Below are 10,327 nucleotides of genomic sequence, written 5' to 3' on the forward strand. Positions count from 1 at the left end.
CAGAAGCATTCCAACCTTTTGAAATATAATGACAAATTGGTCTTTCGGACTTCCAGCAACGATTTTTGCAAACTATAATCAATAGACCTGCTAACTGGCTACGGAAATCGATTTTCATTTCCGCATTAACATGATCAGAACCAGCATAGTATCAATCTTCTAAGCATACCAACTGTACTTCGGCACCATACACTGAATCAATACAGGATATATGACTATATAAACAACATTCATGTTAGCAAAAAATTGCGGGGTGTTCTGTACTAGCCATGTATTAATCTGTAAATTGACCAAGATCTCAAGCACTATAGACAGGCATGATTATTCTTGGCCAAACTACCCAAAATAAAATTTCGAAAATGCCAAAAATAAGACTTTTTGAAAATGTAGATTTTTATGATAATTTTTGATAAAAATGTCAAAAAAATTGACAAAAGTTTGTATGAAGCGACAAAGCAAGTGTGTGAAGCAGAATTCTTAAATTTGGGTCCGTGAATCGTTCGGGGGTCCGCAGACTCTTCGAAAGGGTCCATGAAAGGTGAATGAAAATCTTAGGCTCGAAGACAAAAAGTCCCGTGATTAAATCTGGATTTACGGTCAACGCGAATGCAAACCTTTTTTGAAAGGTTATGTGAACACGAACGTGAACACGAACCTATGACGTCACGTCACATCATATTGCTAATTCGAACCCTATGCATTTACCGAAACTAATATATTAATGTACAGCAGGCGTCACCATCCTTTTTGGAACCTGAGCTACTTCTTGGGTATACTGAATAATCCGACGGGCTACCAGTTACACCCGTCGCTCAGTTGGATTTCTTCACTTATACATTTAGAGCACTGGCAGAGTTTCCGCCCCTTAGCAAGAACAGAACAGACTCGCACCAGCATCTCCGGGCTCAGTTGCGTTGCCGCACTGCGCGCCCAAGCGCCAATGTACGCGTCGAGCCTCGGGAATATTAACTATATTCCAGTTAAGCCTCCACGTGGGCGGAGACGAGCAACTGCCCGATCGGAAACTGTGTTCGTATGTTCATTTGTATCGACGAACGCATGTTAAAGTCCTGTTCATATGAAACCCTTCTCCGCTTCGACTTTCAAAACTCTCATTTGAAAATTTGCTCTGCCATACTGACATGCTACTACCGATACCGAGTGACGACTCACACCATATTATGTCACAATGCTGAAGACAAGCTGACTGTCGAAGCATCACAAAATGTATCAACTGGAACCATCAAATGCAATAATAATTCCATAGCATCAATATTGGCCAACAACTTCAGCAAATACATTTTCGACCAGCATTTGATTCCCCCGATCAAGCTTAGGTTCACTATAACAACCGATTGCGGAAATTATATTTTGAAAGTTAGTCAATTCATTTCACAGCCTACAGTTAAATGACTTAGGATATAATATTAAAAATGCATCTGCGAAATAGAGAATTAGAAATATGCAACTACATTATCAATTGATGATCATCCTAATCGAAAAGCAAAATACGATTTGTGATAGAGTAGCCACGGAGTATTGTTGTTGTGATATAGTTTAGGCTTCAACATATATGGTCAGGTAATTGGTCATTTTATGCCAGTGCGATGACCCCTAATTATTATAAATACCGAACACTCGACTTCTAGGCCAACCGATGTCTTATGCGATGATGAAGTTCCGAAGCGCAAAGCATGCAGCAGTTACATTCTTCAGGGTACGCTAGAAACTGATACGTTGCAGTAGCCATAATCTCACCGTTACCGTGCGTCCAAGTCACAGTTGGGTTACTTGGGTTATAAGAATCGCAAATGAACTTTTCTTCATGGCAGCCAAATTCATCTGAATGATCATCGCAATCATCCTTACCTATATAAAATGTCGCGGTTGTAACGATATCAATTTATGTAGTAATGCTTGAGAAATATAATGACACCGTCACACTGATATATCTTCTGGACCTTTTTCATTCCTTCGTCACACGTCATGTACTCGTCAGGAAATGGGCAGAAATCTTCGTCGGAACCGTCATCGCATTCCTTTCTGAGAAATAATATGGAAATCGAAACACTCACAGCTTGTGGGCCAAACGATGGCAAGAATCAATAAACGATATTTCGAATCTCAAGCTGCATGAGGCATTGACAAAGCCTCTTGCATTTAGTATGACGCCATTCTCAAGACTAGAAGTTAGTGGAGTAGTAGGAAATGTAGCATATCAACAGAAACTTAGAATTTCACCTGTTGTCGCACAGTTGCTGAGGTTTAAGGCAGATCTGCTCATTGGAAGTACCCCTTCGACCAGCGTTTGGGATACATTGCAGTCTGCCGTGGCAAGCGCAGTCACCGTCTTAGATGCAGTAAATATAGTTTGAGTTTGAAATGGTGCAATGAAGACTTCCACCGATTTATAAATGTGAAAATGCATGACAATCTCTGTGTGCAATGTGCATCTTGTGCAAGAATATACGTGAGTGTCCCTCATAGCTATAAATGTTTTCTTGTAATTGATGATTAACTGACTATAAATGCTCATAGCTCACCAAAGCAAATTTCATCGCACATGTCTGTTGTATTCGATTTTGCACTGTTTTTACCACACAAACATTCATCAGAGAGATCTTTGCAGTGGAAAAGTCCGTCACATAGCTGATGTTTTGGAATGACAAGTAGGCCGTCCAGACATCGAAAGCATTTATCGTTGAAGTAAGCTGTAGAAGTTGAAAGTTTTAATGACATGATCAGGGTCTCAATCAATCAATCAGGTTTATTAATATTTTCATCGTTTCAAAACATCACAAGACTGCGATACAATGAAAAGATAGGAAGGTGTCGAAACAACTTGGAGTAGCCTTTAAGATCAGACACCCACCTTAGCCTAGGCGAAGTAAAGAAGAGGCGTGCACACTGAATGAAAAGTAATGCAGAGAATATAAGACTCCAGAAATAAGGCTCCTGTCGGCAGCTGCATATGTAACGAGTTTGTATGGCACAATTTCCATACATGATAGTTTGCTTTATATGTTAGTCCAGTGGTTCTCAACCGAGGGCCTGCGAAGCCTCGAAATTTGCAATATGATTGATAACCGCATTTTTATGTTATTCGAGAAATAGAGAAATTACGAGTCAGTTTCGCTTCATTACTGCTACATCTTCATGACTCACATCAACAGAATGAGATGAAATATTATGCAGCCGTGCAAACTCATTTTAATTGTCAAATTGCCAATTAAAGAACATTGTAGAACATTCTAGATGGGGTGATGTTCTTTCCAATTATCTACTAGTTGCTGACGATTACCCCTGACGAGTGTCAGCCGAAAATATCCGGCTTCATTTCAATATGGATATACTATTCAATTGTATATTGAAGTTCTGTATCTCCAAGAAGCTCTTTAAATCTTGCCATTAATACTTCAGGGCGATATTCTTATTGATCATTCCTGAGCTGCATTGTTAATGTGTTGCTATTATGTAATGAGAAAGTCACGGTCAATTAGAAAAATATCTATTAGCTGTCATGATTCGAAACAATGTTAAACATGATTAGAGCCCGACCGATATTGGATTTCTGAGCCGATACCGATAAGACCGATATCCAGTACCTTTACCGATAACCCCGATATGTTCAGCCGATATTCAAAAGATATTGAATCTAGCTCAAGGCCCAATTTTAACAACTCAGAGCATTTATTTCAACAACTTTACAGCCATTGATATGCTTGAACATGAAATAAATGATCTAGGGGCTATAAAAATATATCAAAAGCAGCAATCCAGCAGTTGCAGATTACAGTTCACGAAGCACAATTTCTCGGCTCTTTCTCGAAGGAATGAACTTCTGTGGTCTTCCATAAGTGATGTATATAGTACTAAACATAGTGAGCAGTCTTTCACTTGGTACCATAGTTAGTGGCACGGCAAGAATTGGAAATCTTTCTTCATTTCGGTTCCACCGCTCCACTGCAGCGGATCTTTCCTTCAATGGTTTCACCAAATATTGATATTAATATTGATATTCTTCTGGCAGTGCACCTGGAGCCTTCAGCACATCATTAACAAATAGCTGAAGAGAATGTGCAAAACAACTGAAATTGTCCACGTCTGCAACTGCTCCACCCATCCCCCTTGGGCCTTGACCATGACCAGCATTCAAACAATCAATTGATCAATATTTTACGCTCTTTTGTCAGAATTGGCCTATGTCATCATGGAATTAAAAATTTTCGTATCAATTATTGGCTTTACTCCACGTTTGCTTGATTTTCTTGCCCTCTATGCTCGCATATTTCCTATCATGGTGGCCCCGAAGGCCTCAGTCAGACGACTTCATTCATTACTGGTAGCTCTGTTGGTACCGAACCAATAGCACTATCTTCCAAGAAATGTTTCGACGAGACGCTTTTCTCTATCATCACGAGGGTCAGTCCAGCATGATTGATGTTCTCCTTTCTCTTACTGATTGAAATCTTCTGCAGACAACTATCCACCCAGCTGCTCTCTGTCTTTGGTGATCGATTACTGCAGGGGGATCCACACAAAGTCAGTGGGGCATAACGGTGGTTAGTAATCCATAATATTTTTCAGATAGGCACGCTTACTGCCTGTATAGAGTATGCACTATATGCAGCTTGGCCAATTATTTTTTATAATTTACCGTCCTCACGTCTTCTATCGACTTCTCTGACTCCCTGCCACCATGTTGTGATGTCACGAAAATGGCCGATATTTTTTAACCTTCAACGGCCGATACCGATATTTCTCTCCAAGCGTGATATCGACTCGATATTATCGGCGAGCCGATAATCGGTCGGGCTCTAAAGATGATACATTTCAACTCTTTAAACCCCTATCCACGTTCTTTTATTAAGACTCTAAAACAGTGGTTCTAATACTTTTTTAGGCATACGCCTCCCAATTTCGTGCCCACTTATCATAATATCACAAAATATTAAAAAGTGCAACAAGAATGCTAGCAATCCCAACGGATAGTTAACAATGTGAAATATCAAAGTCGGACAATACACAAACAAACATAAGCTGCGGGTATTTCGCGCGGAGCGCGAAAAAAATTTCCATTAAACTTCGGTATCGCGCCACCATTCTGATGCTTTCACGTCCCCCAGTTCCAGAACCACTGCACTGATATGTAGGCAATATAGTACAAAGCTTATTTTCTTGGTCGCTGCATTCCGAGCAGTGTGCACGTTAAATCGCCTTTATGTTGTGCGAAGCTTGCAGCTTTTATGAACTTCGCCCTCCATTGACCGAGTGTTTCGTGCTTTTGTCATGAGACCGACTTTAATTAAATTCCTTAATCTTGGCGACATTATCGATTAGAACTGAAAGGATGGGTTTACCTTGACTCCAGAATGCAAATAGTTAGTTCTCTAAATTCTAAACCTAAAGCTTCTTTGAATTTAAGTTTTTGGCTTTATATTTTGGCATGCCCGTTAATCCTTTATGGCAGGAGTTCTCAACCTGGGGGGCGTGAAACATCTGAAGGGGGCGCGAAGAAGCGGTCAACTGAAAAAAAATTTCGCGCTCGGCGCGATTTACCTACAATGCACGCGTGTTTCTCTCTATATAGACCCAATTTCATATGTTATTATTCTCTCATCAACATTCATAACCATCCATACCACCAAACAATCTGTTGGGGTTGCTAGCATCCCAGTCGGATTTTGTGACATGACGATAAGGGGGGCGCGAAATTTTTGGAAACATATCACGTTACAAATTGAAAACCATACCGTATAATTCGTAATCTGACAACGTCAACAAGGAAGATTTGAACTAAACTATATGGAAAGAGTGATTTCTAGTGACTTCAATTGCCTTTATTATGAATATGGATTATGCATGCCAGGTACGTAGGCAGCGTAATCGTGGTATATTCATGAACAGGCTTCAAAGCAAACGAATTTCCTGTTCACTTGATACAGCCCATCGTTTTAGTTATTCAAAAGGCAAGTTTTATGTTTTGAATTCCAGCAACCTTTCGCGGGCCGCACAGAATAGCGTCGCGGGCCGCATTTGCCCCGCCGACCGCACTTTGCCCAGGTCTGAGTAAAACAGTGTATGGACCATATTATTGGAATGGGTGAATAAAATGATGAGTCCCTACCGTCAGTCTGTTTGCCATCTTCGCAGAAGCATTCATCGATCCCCGATATACATTCTGAAGAATTGTCGCACACGTGGGCTTCAGGCAGCACACATATTTTGGTTCCCCCCTTTCTTGAAGACGGGCATTGAAATCCACCGATAGACCTGTTGTAATAAAAAGCAATGTTTAACCTTCAAGATTACCACAAACCATCTCTCAATCATTCCTCATTCTATTCTGTGCAATCGAAGTAAAATAAGCAACATAACCGGTCTGAATGTCGGTCACTTTGTATCACAAGTAGTTTAGGAATTCAGCGTAATTTATTAAGCTAACCGTTACAGCCGCGATAGGAAACACAGGAGCAATATTTCGTAAGCAATATTTGTAAGCGACAAACGCTATGTGTTGTGTCGATAAGACATTGAAAATGTTATGGTGCAAACCAGTAATGCAGGGGTCACCGGGCACCATGATTACAGATTTCGGAAGAACGCATAGTAAAGCATTTTGAAATGCTGAAATTGCTTTCAGTTGAATAATATTGTTGTTGTTGTTCACAATCAGCTATTATCCTGTGCCCAACACCAGTATGCCTTACTCGCTGATACAGCTTAACGGCGATGGCAATAGCACTCCATGGAGGAAGAATTTGCTGATATGGATGAGTAGCCTATATTGCCTTGACATGCAATGGATAAGACACTGCCAAGACCAAGACGCTGAGAAAACGACTTGGGGCTCCCCAACAACATCGAGCTTTACGAGGAGATAGTTTTGCAGAACATAGCATGTTAGCTAACTCCAACATCGATTCAAAATCGGTCGAAATCGATTGAAGGGTTCATAAGATTCGCATTGTAACAATGGCAACAATAAGAAACTTTGAAGTGTACGGTACTATACAGGGGGTGCCTTTATTTTGTACGTACATGCAAGCTAATGAAAAGCTAATTAAGATAATGAAAAGCTAATTAAGCTAATGAAAAGCTAATGAAGATAATGAAAAAGTAAGCTAATGAAAAGTAAGGTAATGAAGCTAATGAGAAGTAAGCTAATGAAAAGTTAATGAAAAAAGGGGAAGCTAATGAAAACCTAATGAAACAAGCTAATGAAAAACTAATGAAGATAATGTAACAAGGAAGCTAATTGAACACCACACATCCAAAAACTTCGCTGATTGCAATTGCAAAATGTGTGCGTTTGTTGATTGACACTGAATTGGTATCTTCGAAATAATAATTAACCGACATCAATGCCAGCCTCGTTTATGGATAAACTATGCTATGAGTACTATCTCGCGATATTATTGAAAATACTCGTGATTTAGTCATTTACGACTATGAAAATGTTGCTACTTTATCGTTCCCAATGACTATGATAAATTCTTCTTGGCATTGATCTGGAGGCCAAGAAGACTGAGGTTCTGGCCATACCAGCTCTGTCGGAGAACGCCACACCAATTCAACTGGGAGACGTCAGGCTCAAGAATGTCAAGAGTTTTATATATACCTCGGTATTGACGTCGCGGACTCTGGAAAAGCACTGAAGGCGAGGCGAGCAAAGGCCTGGGGCGCGGCAAGACGGCTACATTGCCTCCTCCACTCAAGTGCCTCACCCCAGCTCAAGACCCGGATTTTCCGTGCCACTGCCGAGCAGGTTCTTCTCTACGGAATAGAAGCACTCACGCTGACAGAAAAGCTGGCTAAGACACTCAACGCCAACTACGATGCACTCCTCCGCTACGCACTCGGCATCCACCACCCGGAGCACATATCCACCAATGCTCTGCGCAAACTTACAAAAACGGTCCCATGCCGTTTGCTGGCTGCTGAACGACGCTTCCGCCTAATCGGTCATCTAGTGCGGCATCAAGACGATCAACCAGCCGCCGCCATCATCAACCACATTCCGACGGAGCCATGGCGCAGAGGTGGCTGGAATAGAACCACAAGGCGCTCGACAATAGAGACCGAGCTAGCGCAACGCGGGCTTTCGCTCGAAGACGCCCACGACCGCCCACGCTGGAGGCGCTTAACAAGGGCCCAAAACGGATTATCTTGATGTTCTTTTGTTTCCTGTTTTCTTTTGCCCTTTTATTCAATTATTTAATTGAAAGTCGATATATATATACATATGATAAATTATTATATTTTAAACCACTACACATCGCCGTTTTTATATGTTGGCACTTTAGCACCGAGTAGGCAGAAAAACTTCGTCAGATATCACCGCTGTATGTAGTGGCGAGATAATGTAGCGGTATAATCCACAGCTGCTGCACCAGCCATCTCATCCGTGTAAGCGGTGTCTTATAAAAGCCAAGAATGTGGGCCGTTGTACAAGTCGGCCGCTACGGAATACAAATGAAGAAAATTGCCTGTTGTAAATGACCATGGCCATAGTAGTCGACACACAACATGAACACCTCAAAACAATCCTGTCGGTGCCGTCAAATCTTTCGGTTTGCAGGGTGCCGTTAGCGAAAAAAAGGTCGAGAATCACTGTGCAATAGGGCTCCATGAAAGGTTGTCTATAGAAACGGTGTTCACCAAATTTGGTTCAATTTCAACCAGTGGAAGTGGACCGAAAAAAAGGTCGAGAATCACTGTGTAATAGGGCCCCATGAAAGGTTGTCTATAGAAACGGTGTTCACCAAACTTGGTTCAATTTCAACCAGTGGAAGCGGAGTTATTGCCGTTGAAAAATTTGGATTACGAATAAAATAGTATTTACGGTGACCAATTCCCTAATTATTTATTATAGTGGCTTCATTTTTACATTAACTGATTTCATTAACTTTTCATTAGTTTAATTAGCTTTTCATTAGCTTAATTAGCTTTTCATTAGCCTAATTAGCTTTCCATTAGCTTAATTAGCTTTTCATTAGCTTAATTAGCCGCATTAGCTTTTCATTAGCTTGCATGTACAAAATAAAGGCACCCATATACAGGGATATCTAAAACTCCGGGATGCGTCACTCTCTCAAATTCACCCGCGGCGCCACCCGAGAGGAGTCACTTAATCAGTCTTTACGAGCTCTTGAGATGGTCGGTCGCTGTGTAGCAGATGCGGCTATGTTTATTCTTCGAGGTATTTTTTGCATAGCTTAGTGTGAAGTGTATTGGTAGACAGCATCACTTTCATTAAAGGCAGGAAGTACATCCTTTCGATAGTTTGGCAACAGGGGATTCGTTGTGTATACCATATGCGTGTTAACGCTGAAATAACATCGGTGAACAACCGATTTAATGAGTTTTTCGAAGCGGTTCGACACGTTACCTGGCCAAGGAAGGTGTAAAAATGCCGGGTATTTTTCTGGTCCATATTTGGGAGGTAGATTCGATTTTTTCAAAAGCCAACTGATGGAGCATTTTAATATATGGTCTGGATAGCCAATTTTTGAAAGAATCGAGTGGATCTCATCCAATTCGCGTGACAATTTTTCTGACGAACAGAGCCTCAAGGCCCGTTGAACGAGAGTTGAAATGATGTTTAATTTTTACGCCGCTTCGGGCAAAATGAATCCCAACGGATATAATGGCCCGTGAAGGTAGGTTTCCTGTACACCGATATTAAAAAAGTTTGCTCTGACCTCTCAACTAACACGTCCAGAAATGGAAGGGACCCAGCAGTTTCTTTTTCCACGGTAAATTGTAAAGCCCGGTGGAGACAATTCAATTTTTCGAAGAATATAATACTCTCTCGCTCACTTCGAGTTTAATACATTTTCTACTACAATGTTGTATTGAAAGATATCGAATTCACGCTGCCCGCGGTCTCTACGAAATTTGAAAAATGGCTCGCGACCCGTTTTGAGTTGGCGACCCCTGCTGCATACTTCTTTGCTGAACCACTTTCTATTTTTGATTCGCCATGGTTATGTCGCTACTTGGCTGTTCCTATGTAGTATCCTACGCTCGGGGTTGCATTTGAAACAAAAATCAATTTCAAACGAATATGTTTAAAACGTGGCCCTTGTTTAAAACATGTCTTTATCCATGACGCCGCGCATCTTCAATCAGTCACAGTCGATCAGCGCTGTTGTATGGTTCATTAGGAATTATAATTGAAAAGAGATGGTCAACATGGCTCCTTTGACGAAAATTCCGAGCGCTGTCTTTAACGGCCAAAAATATCTTTGACCAGGACTACATCGTCGTGCATCATGTTTACGGTCGGCGGTCATCATCAAAACATCAATTTCATAACAGTTTT

This window comes from Botryllus schlosseri, chromosome 11, assembly GCF_051294905.1.
Source record: "Botryllus schlosseri isolate E-star chromosome 11, Bs_hap1, whole genome shotgun sequence".
Classification (NCBI taxonomy): Eukaryota; Metazoa; Chordata; class Ascidiacea; order Stolidobranchia; family Styelidae; genus Botryllus; species Botryllus schlosseri.